Consider the following 15,601-nt stretch of genomic DNA (forward strand, 5'->3'; position numbering starts at 1 on the left):
ACCTTGCTGTACAATCGTGACAATCTTTTTATGATATCAGGAGTGGAAAAGTCATAATTAAATTAACCTCAGCACCTCTTCAGTGCTTAGAAGGTAAATGAAATAGTCATCTAAAACCTTTACCTGTCTTTATTCAGGGGTGTTTAATTTCTAAAGCCCCAAACCAACATGTTTTTTTTAGTTTAAATTCAATTAATTAACATATAAGGTATTATTAGTTTCAGAGGTAGAGGTCAGTGATTCATCAGTCTTATATAATACCCAGTGCTCGTTACATCATGTGCCCTCCTTAATGTCCATCACGCAGTTACCCCATCCCCCCACCCCCTTCCCTCCAGCAGCCCTCAGTTTGTTTTTTATGATTAAAAGAAGAGTCTCTTATGGTTTGTCTTCCTCTCTGATTTTGTCTTGTTTTCTTCTTTCCTCTCTTCCCTTACGATTCTCTGCCTTGTTTCTTAAATTCCACTTATGAGTGAGATCATATGATAATTGTCTTTCCCTGATTGACTTACTTTGCTTAGCATAATACCCTCTAGTTCCATCCATATCATTGCAAATGGCAAGATTTCATTTTTTTTAATGGCTGAGTAGTATTCCATTGTATGTATATCACATCTTTTTCCATTCATCTGTCAATGGACATCTGGGCTCTTTGTGGATACTGCTGCTATAAACATTGGAGTGTAGGTGTCCCTTCAGATCACTACATTTGTATCTTTGGGGTAAATTTCCAGTACTGCAAGTGCTGGGTTGTAGGGTAGCTCTATTTTAAATTTTTTTTTTTTTTTTTTAAAGATTCCATCTATTTATTTGACAGAGAGAAACAGGGAAACACAAGCAGGGGGAGTGGGAGAGGAGACGTAGGCTTCCCACGGAGCAGGGAGCCCAACGCAGGGCTCGATCCCAGGACCCTGGGATCATGACCTGAGCCAGAGGCAGATGCTTAACGACTGAGCCACCCAGGTGCCCCTCTTTTCAACTTTTTTTTTTTTTTTTTTGAGACAGTACAAATAGGGGTGAGACAGAGGGAGAAGCAGACTCTCTGCTGAGGAGGGAGCCCAGTGCGGGGCTCAATCCCAGGACCCTGAGATCATGATCTGAGTCGAAGGCAGAAGCTTAACTGACTGAGCCACCCAGGCCCCCCTATTTTCAACTTTTTGAGGAACCTCCATACTGTTTTCCAGAGTGGCTGCACCAGTTTGCATTCCCATCAACAGTGTAAGAGGGATCCCCTTTCACAGCTTCCTTACCAACATCTGTCATGTCCTGACTTGGTAATTTTAGCTGTTCTGACAGGTGTGAAGTGGCATTTCATTGTGGTTTTGATTTGTATTTCCCTGATGCCGAGTGATGTTGGGCATTTTTTCATGTGTCTGTTGGCTATTTGTATGCCTTCTTTGGAGAAATGTCTGCTCATGTCTTCTGCCCATTTCTTGATTGGATTATTTGTTCATTGGATGTTGAGTTTGAGAAGTTCTTTATACAGCCCTTTATCTGATAAGACATTTGCAAATATCTTCTCCTATTCTGTCGGTTGTCTGTTGATTTTGTTGACTGTTTCTTTTGCTGTGCAGAAGCTTTTTATCTTGATGAAATCCCAATAGTCCATTTTTGCCTTTGTTTCCTTTGCCTTTGTTTCCCTTGTCTTTGAAGATGTGTCTATCAAGAAGTTGCTGCAGCCAAGGTCAGAGAAGTTGCTGCCTGTGTTCTCCTCTAGGATTCCTGTCTCACATTTAGGTCTTTCATCCATTGAGTGTATTTTTGTGTATGGTGTAAGGAAATGGTCCAGTTTCATTCTTCTGCATGTGGCTGTCCAATTTTCCCAACACCATTTGTTGAAGAGACTTTGTTCCATTGGGTATTGTTTCCTACTTTGCCAAAGATTAGTTGACTATACAGTTGAGGGTCCATTTCTGAGTTCTCTATTCTGTTCCATTGATCTATGTGTCTGTTTTTGTGTCAGTACCATACTGTCTTGATGATTACAGCTTTGTAATAGAGGTTGAAGTCTGGGAATGTGGTGCCATCAGCTTTGGTTTTCTTTTTCAACATTCCTTTGGCTATTCAGGGTCTTTTCTGGTTCCATACAAATTTTAGGATTATTTGTTCCAGTTCTGTGAAAAAAGTGGATGGTATTTTGATAGGGATTGCATTGAATGTATAGATTCTCTAGGTAGCATAGACATTTTCATAATATTTGTTCTTCCAGTCCATGAGCATGGAATGTTTTTTTTTTTTAAGATTTTTAAAATTTATTTATTCATGAGAGACAGAGAGAGAGAGAGAGAGAGAGGCAGAGGGAGAAGCAGGCTTCCCACTGAGCAGGGAGCCCGATGCGGGACTCGATCCCAGGACCCTGGGATCATGACCTGAGCCGAAGGCAGACACTTAACCATCTGAGCCACCCAGGCGCCCGAGCATGGAATGTTTTTCTTTGTGTCTTCTTCAGTTTCTTTCATGACTGTTCCATAGTTTTCTGAGTACAGATCCTTTGTCTCTTTGGTTAGGTTTATTCCTAGGTATCTTATGGTTTTTGGTGCAATTGTAAATGGGATCAACTCCTTAATTTCTCTTTCTTCTGTCTCATTATTAGTGTGTAGAAATGTAACTGATTTCTGTGTGCTTAATATCCTGCCACTTGCTGAATTCCTGTATGAGTTCTAACAATTTTGGGGTGTTGTCTTTTGGGTTTTCCACATATAGTATCATGTCATCTGCAAAGAGTGGGAGTTTGACTTCTTTGCCCATTTGGATGCCTTTTATTTCTTTTTGTTGTCTGGTTGCTGAAGCTAGGAGTTCTGGTACTCTGTTGAACAGCAGTGGTGATGGTGGACATCCCTGCCGTTGTTCCTGACCTTAGGGAAAAGCTCTCAGTTTTTCCCCATTGAGAATGATATACGCTGTGGGCTTTTGGTAGATGGCTTTTATGATATTGAGGTATGTTCCCTTTATCCCTACACTGTGAAGAGTTTTAATCAAGAAAGGATGCTGTATTTTGTCAAATGCTTTTTCTGTATCTATTGAGAGGATCATATGGTTCTTGTCCTTTCTTTTATTAACGTAGTGTATCTCGTTGATTGATTTGCAGATGTTGAACCACCCTTGCAGCCCAGGAATAAATCCCACTTGGTGGTGGTGAATAATCCTTTTAATATACTGTTGAATCCTCTTGGCTAGTATCTTGTGAGAATTTTTGCATCCATGTTCATCAGTGCTGTTGATCTCTAATTCTCCTTTTTGGTGGGGTCTTTGTCTAGTTTTGGAATCAAGATAATGGTGGGCTCATAGAGTTTGGAAGTTTTCCTTCCATTTTTTTGAAACAGCTTCAGAAGAATAAGTATTCTTCTTTAAATGTTTGTTAGAATTCTCTTGAGAAGCCATCCAGCCCCAGGCTTTTGTTTGTTGGGAGATTTTTGATTACTGCTTCAGTTTCCTTGCTGGTTATGGGTCTGTTCATGTTTTTTATGTCTTCCTCTTTCAGTTTTGGTAGTTTATACATCTGTCTAAGAATACATCTATTTCTTCCAGATGGCCTAATTTGCTGGTACATATTTGCTCATAATATGTTCTTATAATTGCTTGTATTTCTTCAGTGTTGATTATGATCTCTCCTCTTTTCATTCATGATTTTATTTATTTGGGTCCTTTCTCTTTTCTTCTTGATAAGTCTGGGCAGGAGTTTATTGATCTTAGTAATTTTTTCAAAGAACCAGCTCCTAATTTCTTTGATCTGTTCTACTGTTCTTTTGGTTTCTGTTTCATTGATTTCTTCTCTAATCCTTATTACTTCTCTTCTCCTGCTGGTTTTAGGCTTTATTTGCTGTTCTTTCTCCAGGTCCTTTAGGTGTAGCGTTAGGTTGTGTATTTGAGACCTTTCTTGTTTCTTGAGAAATGTTTGTATTGCTATATACTTCCCCCTTAGGACTGCCTTTGCTGCATCCCAAGGTTTTGAACAGTTGTGTTTTCATTGCCTTTGCTGCATCCCAAAGGTTTTGAACAGTTGTGTTTTCATTTTCATTTATTTCCATGATTTTTAAAAGTTTTAACTTTCTGGTTGACACATTCATTCTTTAGTAGGATGCTCTTTAACCTCCATGTATTTGAGTTCTTTCCAAATTTCCTCTTGTGACTGAGTTCAAGTTTCAAAGCATTGTGGTCTGAAAATATGCAGGGAATGATCCCAGTCTTTTTATACTGATAGAGACCTGATTCGTGACCCAGTGTGTGATCTGTTCTGGCGAATGTTCCATGTGCACTTGAGAAAAATGGATATTCTGTTGCTTTTTGATGGAATGCTCTGAATATATCTGTGAAGTCCATCTGGTCCAGTGTTTCATTCAAAGCCCTTGTTTCCTTGTTGATCTTCTGCTTAGATGATCTGTTCATTGCAGTGAGGGTGGTGTTAAAGTCCCCTATTATTGTATTATTATCAATGTGTTTTTTCAGTTGTTATTAATTGATTTATATAATTGGCTGCTCCCATGTTAAGGGCATAAATATTTACAGTTGTTGGATCTTCTTGTTGGATAGGGTTCTTTAATTATGATATAGTATGTCCTTTCTCATCTCTTATTACAGTCTTTGGTTTAAAGTCTAATTTGTCTGATACAAAGATTGCTACCCCAACTTTCTTTAAATGTCCATTAGCATGATAAATCGTTTTCCACCCCTTCACTTTCAATCTGGAGGTGTCTTTGGGTCTAAAATGAGACTCTTGCAGACAGCATACCTATGGGTCTTGCTTTTTTATCCAGTCTGATACCCTGTGTCTTTTGATTGGGGCATTTAGCCCATTTACATTCAGAGTTTCTATTGAAAGATAGGCACCTGGGTGGCTCAGTCATTGGGCATCTGTCTTTGGCACAGGCCATGATCCCAGGGTCCTGGGATTGAGTCCCTGCATCGGGCTCCCTGCTCCACGGGAAGCCTGCTTTTCCCGCTCCCTCTCCCACTCCCCCTGCTTGTATTCCCCGTCTTGCTGCATCCCTCTCTGTCAAATAAATAAATAAAATCTTAAAAAAAAAAAAAGAAAGATAGGAATTTAGTGCCACTGTATTACCTTTTAAAGTCACCATTTCTGTATATTGTCTCTTTTCCTTTCTGGTCTGTGTTACTTTTTTGGGCCCTCTCTTTGCTTAAAGGATCCCCTTTAATATTTCTTGCAGGGCTGGTTTAGTGATCACAAATTCTTTTAGTTCCTGTTTGTCCTGGAAGCTTTTTATCTCTTCTGTTTTGAATGACAGCCTTGCTGGATAAAGTATTCTTGGCTGCATATTTTTCTGATTAGGACCCCTCCACCTAAATTTTTAAAGGATGTTTTTGCTGGATATTTAGAGGATATTTACTATATTCTAGACTGGTAGTTATTTTCTTTTGTCCTTTTAACTGTCATTCTGTTATGTCCTGGCTTCTTTTGTTTCTATTGAGAAATTTGCTGTCAGTCATACTGTTTCTTTGAAGGTCAGCTAATTTTTTTCTATGAATTTTCTCTTCCTTCACTCCTTCCTTTCATAGTTTGATTATGATATCATGGGCATGGTTTTCTTTGAGTATATTCTGCTTGGAGTTGGCAGAGTGTCTTGAATCTCTGAAATGATTTCTTTCAACAGTTTTGTAAAACTCTGTTATTCTCTCTTTGAATATTGCTTATATCTCTTTCTTCTCTTGTCTGGGACTTTGGTTGTATGTATACTAGACATTTTGAGCATGTCTTCCATTTCTCTTAAGCCTCTTCTCTAACTTTTCCTGTACCTTCTACTCTTCTTTCTGTCTTCTTTCCTATTTTCTTTCTCCAGCTATAGTTTGGTATTTCTTACTGACTTAGTCTTCTAATTGTATGGTCTGCTGTGTCCAGTTTGCTATAAAACCAATATATTGAGTTCTTAATTTCATATATTGTATTTTTCAGTTCTAGAATGTACATTTAATTATTTTTATAGATCCTAATTCATTGGTGAAATTCTCCGTCTCAACAATTTTGTCCATTTTCCCCTCTGTTTTCTTTAGTATGTTATTCAGAATTATTTAAAATTGTTGTCCTTGTGTGTGAACTCTATTATTGGATCATCTGTGGATCTGACTCTGTCTAGTTTTCTCTTAATTATTGGTCATATATTTGTCACTTAGCATATTTAATAATTTTTTATTTTGTGCCAGACCTTGTGTATGAAAGAACCATAGAGGCTCCAATGTTACCTTCCTGACAGGGTTCTCATGTTTTTTCTGTTGCTCAAATGACTGAGGGGCTTATTTCTTCCAGTTTATCAAGAGTTGAGCTGTGTTAAAGTTTAATAAATCTCCATTTCCTATCCTTTGCCGTGTTGGGTTTTTTTTTTCCTCTTTCTTAGATTGAGAACCTAGTGAATATCTGTTTCGTTAACCCTGAAAGATTTTTGGAGACCCTCTCTACAGAGACTCCCAGTATAGCTTTCAAGACTGCCTGCTTACACTGCTTCAAAATCTGGCAATTGTCTTGGTGGCTCAGATTTCCCAGGGTTTAAAACAAGAGTTCCCTTGGGGTGCCTAGCTGGCTCGGTTGGTAGAGCATGCAACTCTTGATCCTCGGAGTTGAGTTTGAGCCCCATGTTGGGTGTAGAGATTACTTAAAAATAAAATATTAAAAAAAGGGAGTCAGTTTCTTTTACATCAAATGTCCCTTCCCAAAGTATGATCAGCTCCTGGTGTATCTTTCCAGAGATATTATGTTAGTCCTTTTCAAGTTTTTTAACCCACTGCATAACTCAGGAAATGAAAATGTCATGTGATAGTAGATAAGAGCTAAAAAGTCAGCTGCTATTGTTGTATTAGGAGGCCCTAACATATCTTTAGTTTGAAAAACATCAGAGATTTTGCAAATGATAATGTAACTTAACTCCAAGAGAATTTTATTGTATTATTTGTATTTTTTTAAATCACATTTTGTTAATGAACATATTTAAAATTGTTAATTTGGGGGGTCTTAGATTTTAAAGTTGTGATACAGTTTTGAATCAAAATGGTAGAGCATAATGTGGTCAGCAACTACTTGAAAATAGTTTTTACTTTATGAGGAAGGTATACTTTTAGCCATCTGAAAAGGGTTCTGTCTGATCAAAAAAGCTTTTAATATGTTTTGTACCCAGATTTCAAATAATAGCATTTTCTGTGTGCTTTTTAAAAATGATAAAATGTTCAGTTCTCTGAATCTCACCAAAATGATTTTATAGCCATTGTTACTTCTTATTTAAGTTTGATGTTACACAGCATATTGAAATTTTAATGATTGTTTGCACATGCGTGTATGAGAGTGATATCACTGTAACATGTTCCAAAAGTTGGATTCATAGAATTTTTGATTGAAAAGGACTTAATTTCATAGATAATTCAAGTGAAGCTCCAGAATATTTAAGTTACCTATTCAAGGTCTTACAGATAATTAATGGGAAATTTGAAACTAAAAGTGGGATTCCTATTCCCCAAATCTGAAATTTTTAGATTAGGTTTGATGAGGGTACACAAGTATATGCTGGTTATTATAGAAAGTTTTTTAATTCTTAATTATTTCTAAAAATAGATTGTGTTATAGATGTGTTATTAAAGTTCTTTTCATTACATTTTAATAATATTATCTCAGTATTTCATAGTTTTTAATTTTTATTTTTTATAGAGCTGGAAAATATTTAAGTCTCAACAAATGAATTCCACACTTGAATTCTGCCGCATTCCTGTACCACCTCCTCCTTTAGAAAACTGATCTTAGAACAGAGGTAAAATTATGGAACTTAACTTTTTAAAGGATAAAGAATGAGTTTTCCATACAATTAGTCATGTTAGAATTTTTGGTTATCTTTGGTGGGTAGCTTCTATTTATTTGGCAATTTTACCTAAGAGACTTGAAATAATCACATCTTAATTATTGCCTTTGAGTTTTACTTTTGAAAGTATTTCCTTTTGAATTGTTGTGCCTTTTAACCTTGCTGCCTGATCTTTACAGTTATTGAATAGTCAGATATGCTCAGCATAATCATATTATGTGGCTACACTGAGATTAGTCCTGTGTGGTGGAATCTCTCTGATGATGTCCACGTCCTGTGTCTGTGCTCTCCAGTATGGGAGGTAATGGCTGCATGTAGCTACAGAGCACTTGAGACGTAGCTAGTGCAACTGAGGAATTGAATCTTTAAATTTTATTTTATTTTAATGAATTTAAATTAAAATAGCCACATGTAGCTAGTGGCTACCATACTGAATGGTGCAGCTCTAGGTTATTTGTTAGAGAAGTTGGTATTTAATAACCACACGTCTTGAGTGCTTAAATTTCAGAATTATACCTTGAAATATTTTCATAGTTTTTGGCTTAGTTTGAAAATTCGCAGTAGTAAAACCATTTTTTACTATTTTGTATGATTCCCTGATAATTGTATAGCTTTGTTTATCCAATAATGTTGGTCTACAGTTTCCAAAAAAAAAAAGAAAAAATACATGCTTACTGTCAGCTAAGACACAGTTTCTACCCATGTAGGCAATGGAAAGCTTATTGTACTTGGATGAGTTCTGTGAGTTTGCTTCCTGGCAAGTAATCATTGACTTCTATCAGATCATGTTCCAGCAGTTTATTATTTTGTTCATTATGTTGTATTCAGGGCTTGCTAATAAAAGTTGCCATTACCATGGTTACCAAAAAGATAATTATTTTCTGTGATACCTTTTTTAGTTTGTTAAATACTCTGAAAGTGAGACAGTATGGCCTGAATTGAGCTGCAAGCTGGAATATTGGCTTGAATTTTGCTTTTAAGATTTTAATTTTTTTTTAAGATTTTATTTCTGTATTTGACAGAGAAAGAGACAGTGAGAGAGGGAACACAAGCAGGAGGAGTGGGAGAGGGAGAAGCAGGCTTCCCGCTGAGCAGGGAGCCCAATGCGGGCCTCGATCCCAGGATCCTGGAATCATGACCTGAGCCGAATGCAGACGCTTAACTACTGAGCCACCCAGGCACCCCTAATTTTTTTTTTTAAGTAATCTGTAGGCCCAACATGGGGCTTGAATTCGTGACCCCGAGATCTAGTTGCATGCTCTACTGAGCCAGCCAGGCACTCCTTGATGTTTGCTTTTAAATATAGTTTTTATATCCCAGGTAATGGGATGGGTATAATATGTAGTAGAAAAAACCTTCAGAATTATATATTGTATGGGTAAGTAAAAAGAAAACTGGCCGTACATTTATAACTATGTTCACAGCTACCTCTAGATACTAAGATACTAGGAATAGTTCAGAAATCCATATTTACAAATTTCTCTGTAACCGTACTATTCTATTTTCAAATATAGGTACTAAAACATATTTTTAGGATTTTATTTACTTATTTATTTTTTAAAGATTTTATTTATTTGACAGCGAGAGAAGGAACACAAGCAGGGGGAGTGGGAGAGGGAGAAGCAGACTTCCTGTGGAGCAGGGAGCCCGATGCGGGGCTCGATCCTAGGACCCTGGGATCATGAGCTGAGCCGAAGGCAGATACTTAACGACTGAGCCACCCAGGCGCCCCTATTTTTAGGATTTTAGATGTAGTAAGTAACTTACCCTTGTAGAAAACTGAAGCCCAGAGGGTTTAAATGATTTGTCCAAGGTCACATAAGCAGTGTGGTTCATTGATTCAACAAATACACATAAGTACCTGCCATAAGTCTGGATACCATAGTATGCTTGTTAGCTTTGAGTACATAGTGAACATTCAAATGTGAGCGAAACAGAAATGGATTTCGTTTTCATGTAACTCACAGTCTGATGGGGAAGATAGACAATAAGTAATAAGATCTAAGAAGCAAGGTACAAGGGGCGCCTGGGTGGCTCAGTCAGTTCAGCATCTGCCTTTGGCCCAGGTCGTGATTGGCCCTCATCGGGCTCCCTGCTCAGCGGGGAGCCTGCTTCTCCCTCTTCTTCTGCCACTTCCCCCTGCTTGTGCACTCACTCTCTCTGACAAATGGATAAAAAAAAAAATTAAAAAAAAAAAAGCAAGGTACGAAATCCAAAGCACTAGGAAGGAAATGAACATATTTGTTGGAATGGAAAATACTAGAGAAGGGAGAAGGGGATGCTGTTTATTAGTTAAAGTGGTCAAGACTGGCCTGCTGAGATTAAAAGGACTGGAAGCCACCAGCTATTCAAATAACAGTAGTAGGACAGCATTCTAGGAAGGAACAGTCTATACAGAATCCCTGGGGTGAAGGGGTGCACAAGGCTATGGAAAAATGGAAAGGAGAGTATGGCCAGGACATACGAAAGGGGCCAAGGTTCATTTTTCAACTGTTCACTTTAGAATAGGCATTAAATTCTGAGTTCTACCAGTTAAACCGTGTTACCTTGTGTGGGTCATTCGACCTCTTTACCCTTTAATTTTCTTGTCTATTATTTGGGAATAACAGAGGCTATATTATAGTATATAGTATCAGGAAAATTAAGTATATAATATTTGTAGCAAACATTTATAGTGGTTACTTTGTGATAAGAACTGTCCTAAGTACACAATAATTGTATGAAATTACTACTGTGCTGCTGTTATCCTTTTTGAAATGAGAGAAATGAGGCACAGAGGGTTTAAGTATAGCTAGGAAGGGGGTGGTAAGAGGGCTTAAACATAGCTGTAGTAAGTGACCTTAAACTTAGACAATCTAGTTCCAGAGTCCATGCTCAAAGTGTGTCCTGGGGATCCTTTGCTGCCTTCATTGTCATTCTCTGATAAATATAGAGTGAAGGTTCTTAGCAACTAGTTAAATGCAGAATTATGAGATTTGCAAAATATGTAAAACAATATGCACTACTTTTCTCACCAAATTTGTTTTTGTTATGGAAAAAGAAAATTTTGATTTAAAACATTTTTGTAAAAAAATGTTATTTATATTAACATGTAATGGGCTTATTATTTTTTAAATGAATTAATAGACTTTTTAAAAAAGATTTTATTATTTATTTGACTCTCTCTAGAGACACAGCGAGAGAGGGAACACAGGCAGGGGGGAGCGGGAGAGGGAGAAGCAGGCCTCCCACCGAGCAGGGAGCCCGATGTGGGGTTCAATCCCAGGACCCCGGGATCATGGCCCGAGCCAAAGGCAGATGCTTAACGACTGAGCCACCCAGGCGCCCCTAAATGAATTAATAGACTTTTTAAATGTAAGAGTGAAAGGGGGTTCTGAGACAAAAAGTTGAGAACTGCTGCTCTAAACCACCAGATTCTGTTGCCTTATTAAATCAGATAAGATATAGAAAACAGCTGATACAATGTTTATACTTGATAGGCTTACTGATAATTTATTTTTTCCTCACTTTTAAGGTAATTTTTTTCACCTTTTAACATTTCTGAAATCAGGTGCTTTTTAAAGAAGCTGTTAACCTCCAACTATATTTAATTTGGGAAAATAAAATTATTAAGCTTAATCACATGGAAAATGCAGGCAGAAATCTCAGGTTTTATTATGACTGAAAATAAAACTGTCATTGTTAAAGGTGCTAAATAATTGAGTTCATGAGCCCAACTAAATCAATAGATGTTTGAGTGCGGGTTATGTGCCTCGTACTTGAGATACAAAACCTGTCCCTGTGAAGACAGGTTCTGGTGGGAAAGACAGACAATATTACATAAACAAGTAAGATAATTACAGATTTTGCTAAATGCTATGAAGGAAATGGACAGAATGGTAGGGGTTGGAAGGAGGAGGAACTTGGGGGAGCCATTTTAAGTATAGTAAGTAGAGAGGACTTCTCTGGGGGTGACATTTGAACTGAGTGTAATCCAGACATATATAGAAAGAGCCTGGGAGAGTGTGCCATATGGCTAGTATAAAGAACAAAGATGTCCAGAAATGTAAAGGATGATTAAAAGTCATATGATTATATGGATAAGCTTATGTTTTTGTCCCTTAAACTTTTTTTGTTTTATTAATAAAGATTTGTTTCTCATTTTCTACTTAAATTTGTTAATAAATTACAGTCTTAAAATTTTAGTAGTATTGTAGGGTGCCTGGGTGGCTCAGTTGGTTAAGCGATTGCCTTCAGCTCGGGTCATGATCCCGGAGTCCCAGGATTGAGTCCCGCATCGGGGTCCCCGCTTAGCGGGGAGTCTGCTTCTCCCTCTGACCCTCCCCACTCTTGTGCTCTCTCTCTCACTCTCTCTCTCAAGTAAAATCTTTTAAAAAAATTGGTATTATAGAGTTGAGGAAATACGGTGGTGCTTGATTATAATTATTAACAGCACTGTCTTTCCGTATTTAAAGGTATTACCTTACAGTCTTTATTTATTTTTATTTTTTTAAAGATTTTATTTATTTATTTGACAGAGTGAGAGACAGAGAGGGAACACAAGCAGGGGGAGTGGAAGAGGGAGAAGCAGGCTTCCTGCTGAGCAGGGAGCCTGACACTGTGGGGCTCGATCCCAGGACCCTGGGATCATGACCTGAGATCCCAGAACCCCGGGATCATGACCTGAGCCAAAGACAGACGCTTAACGACTGAGCCACCCAGGTGCCCTATTTTTTTATTTTAGTTAACATATAATGTATTATTTGTTTCATGGGTACAGATCTGTAATTCTCCAGGCAGTCATTTTTAAAATAGTATTGGTAGAAGCTAAAGTGATTTGATGAGCAAACTTGTGGTTATAGGAGAGATCAGACAGGAATTTAAAGTAAGAAATGTAACCTGGATGTGATACTTTTTTTTTTTTTAACTGAAGGATTACTTGGGGTGCTTTTCAAAATATATATTCCAGGCCCCATATCAAATAGGGATTCTGATACAATATATATTAGATTAAAAAGATTTGTGTTTCTTTTTGAAAATAATATTTGGATTTCTTTTTTCTTTTAAAAGCAGTTCTTTGTAGAGAATTGGAAAAATATTAATTGTAGTTATTTTCCTTTCCCTTTTCTATAAAGTAGTAGTATACATTTTAAAAATCTTCTTATCCCTTGTAGTTAGCAAAAAGAGAACTTACTAGTTCATAAGTTTTTCCTAAAACATAAATTTTGATTTAAACCATTTTCAGTATTTTATTTTATTTTATTTTATTTTATTTTTTTTAAGATTTTATTTATTTATTTGAGAGAAAGAATGAGAGAGAGAGAGCACATGAGAGGGGAGAGGGTCAGAGGGAGAAGCAGACTCCCTGCCGAGCAGGGAGGCCGATGCGGGACTCGATCCCGGGACTCCAGGATCATGACCTGAGCCGAAGGCAGTCGCTTAACCAACTGAGCCACCCAGGCGCCCCCATTTTCAGTATTTTAAATATTTATTAAAAACTTGTTCATTTTGATTTTTTAAAGTGTTTATTTTGTGTAACAATAGCCAGAGAAACATGTAACAATATAGAGAAAACATAATGAAAAAGAATCACAGTGGCAACAAGAAAATATAAACTATATAGGAATTAACTTAATTGAAGGAATCAACTTAATTGAAGTGTGTTGATGTATATGAAGAAAAAAATAAAATTTATACTAAGACATATAGAAGAGGAATTTTTTTTTTTAAGATTTTATTTATTTCACAGAGAGGAGAGAGGGAACACAAGCAGGGGGAGTGGGAGAGGGAGAAGCAGGCTTCCCGCCGAACAGGGAGCCCAGTGTGGGGCTGGATCCCAGGACTCTGGGATCATGACCTGAGCCTAAGGCAGATGCTTAACGACTGAGCCACCCAGGTGCTCCTAGAAGAGGATTTTTAATAAAGAGCAATGCTGTGCTTCTGTATGGGGTAACTCAGTGTTGTGAAGATATCATTTGGAATTAATCTGTAAATTTAATTCCCATGAAGATGGAATGTAGGAAGGAAACTCATCAATGTAATGGTAATATTCATTTGGAAGAATGAAGAAGGCAATAATAGTGAAACATGTTTTTATGAAAAGAATGTGAATGCTATATATATATATATATATATATGTGAATGATAGGACTTGTAATATTTTTTACTGTCACAGTAATTAAAACAGTCCCAGTGCAAAATTAATGGGAAGAGTAGCTCAGAAATAGTTTCAAATGTATGTAAGACTTATTAGTAAATGATAAAATAGCATTTCAAGTTACTGAGGAAATAAATGGACATAAAATGTATTAGAACAATTGAGAACTATTGGGAGAAAAACATTGTTAGATCTTAATCTCATATCACGTTCTAAAATAACTTCCAGATTGTTTAAAGAGTAAACTATAAATGTGGTTTTTAATTTTAGAAGATTCACACCTTAACTAAATAAGCAGAGTGGCTTTTAAAATACTATAAAATATATTCTGGTATCTTTTTGCCATGTCTCTTTCAAGTACATCACAGCATTTTGTGTATTAAATCTTTAATGTTTTGGCAATAGGTACTCAGTTGAATATTCTTATACCATTTTCATGATCCTAGTTTTAAAAGTCATGGATACATCATATTAATAAATGTAGGAAAATTACAGGTTTTATTTTTATTTAATTTAATTTTATTATTATTTTTTTAAAGATTTTATTTATTTGAGAAAGAGAGTGAGAGACAGAGAGCACGAGAGGGAAGAGGGTCAGAGGGAGAAGCAGACCCCTGCTCAGCAGGGAGCCCGATGCGGGACTCAATCCCGGGACTCCAGGATCATGACCTGAGCCAAAGGCAGTCGCTTAACCAACTGAGCCACCCAGGCGCCCTAAAGGTTTTATTTTTAGATTTATTTAGATTAGATATTTTTATGCTGAGGTATTAGCTTTATAAGTAGAGCAGTGAGAACTTACTCTGTACATATGACAGTCATATGTTTTGAAAATACATGATGGAGGGCGCCTGGGTGGCTCAGTCGGTTAGGCAGCTGCCTTCGGCTTGGATCATGATCCCAGGGTCCTGGGATCGAGTCCCACGCCTGCTTCTCCCTCCCCCTCTGCCTACTTGTGCTCTCTATCTCTCTGTCAAATAAATAAATAAAATCTTAAAAAAAAAAGAAAATATATGATGAATTATGGTTTTGAGAGTTTATATATAGATATGCTATCAATAATATTTCTGTGGCTTTAAAAGTTCAAATCCAGTTTTTAGAATTTATACTATAGAAAAGAACAACAGAAATGTTAACTGTGTATAAAGATGTTCATTGCTGCATTTTTTCTGTAATATAGAAAATTGAAAACAATCTATGTATCCTGGTAATTTATTAAACGAATAAGTTTTTGGATCAATTACACGACGGCTGTAAAAAGAGATCTATAGGTCTTTCATATTTTTAGCAATTGAAAAAAACGTGTTGAAGAATATTATGTATGATGAACAAATGACTATTTAAACTATATACACACATGTGTATATGTATGTATATAGTGTTTATATAGTATGTGTATATAGTTATGAACATGCATGTACATAAATATATATCTGGAAGGAAAATACATACCAAATGGTTGACTCTGTTTAATCTTCATAGGTGCAGTAGATAGTTGGGCTAAGTTCCTTTTTTTTTTTTTAACAGGTATATATTTACAATATTTTAACACTTAATAGAATATCAACCATTAATTCATATTTGTAGCTAAATATATTTGTAAAATTATAGAGATAACAGTTGATATACAGAGCAGAAAAAGCTTTTTAATTGTCCATTAAATAAAAAATAAAAA

General features: G+C 36.5%; 1 protein-coding gene across 4 annotated transcripts in view; it reads left to right on the plus strand.

Moving 5' to 3' along the window:
- Window positions 1-15,601, plus strand: part of HYCC2 (hyccin PI4KA lipid kinase complex subunit 2) — a 78,995-nt gene that overhangs the window by 17,020 nt on the left and 46,374 nt on the right. For all 4 annotated transcript variants that reach the window (XM_028123039.2, XM_028123037.2, XM_028123030.2 and 1 more), the window contains one exon: window positions 7,646-7,745. The gene's annotated coding sequence lies outside the window, so the exon portion shown is untranslated. The remainder of the gene's footprint in view (window positions 1-7,645; window positions 7,746-15,601) is intronic.

This window comes from Eumetopias jubatus, unplaced genomic scaffold, assembly GCF_037043125.1.
Source record: "Eumetopias jubatus isolate StellerSeaLion01/CBP00866 unplaced genomic scaffold, mEumJub1_p1.0 scaffold_3, whole genome shotgun sequence".
Taxonomy (NCBI): domain Eukaryota; kingdom Metazoa; phylum Chordata; class Mammalia; order Carnivora; family Otariidae; genus Eumetopias; species Eumetopias jubatus.